Genomic DNA, 578 nt, shown 5'->3' on the forward strand with positions numbered 1-578 from the left:
AAAAATTAAATTTATTAATTAATTTAGAGACAGTGAAGGGTCCATGTGACCTGTGTGGGAACGTGTGGAGGGGTCTGAGCAGATGGGGAACCTGCTGTGAAGACCTGGGTTGGCAGAAGAAGCAAGACGGTCTCCTTTTGCAGGCAGAGGGAGGCATTAACGTTTTTAGACTGAGAGTGGATTGGGGGCAGGAGGCTTACTGTGATCAGAGCTATGATTTAAAACAACTCTTCACAGACTATTGAATAACTCATGGCAATAATTTTTTTTAATTGGGGAAATCCCCTTTTAATTCTGACAAAGACCTTAATAAAAATAACAGGTTCCACCTATTATCACCATTACTTCATAAAAGAAAGGCCCTTTTTACACCCCTCTCCTCCCCCAATGAGAACTGCTTGTCCAATATACTGTATTATTAGAACTGCTTGTCCCAAGTATTGCAATAGCCCCTTTTGAACTGAAATCCTTCCTCTGTTTGTAATCCCTCCCCGGCTCCAATCTGCCTTCTATACTATTGCCAAATCTTTCAGAACAGTCGTTTCTACATATTTGTTCTTAGACTAGTACCAAATAAA

The sequence above is a fragment of the Delphinapterus leucas genome, chromosome 13, assembly GCF_059928025.1.
Source record: "Delphinapterus leucas isolate spDelLeu-1000000601 "Yukka" chromosome 13, BTC_Dleu_Yukka2, whole genome shotgun sequence".
NCBI classification, from domain to species: Eukaryota; Metazoa; Chordata; class Mammalia; order Artiodactyla; family Monodontidae; genus Delphinapterus; species Delphinapterus leucas.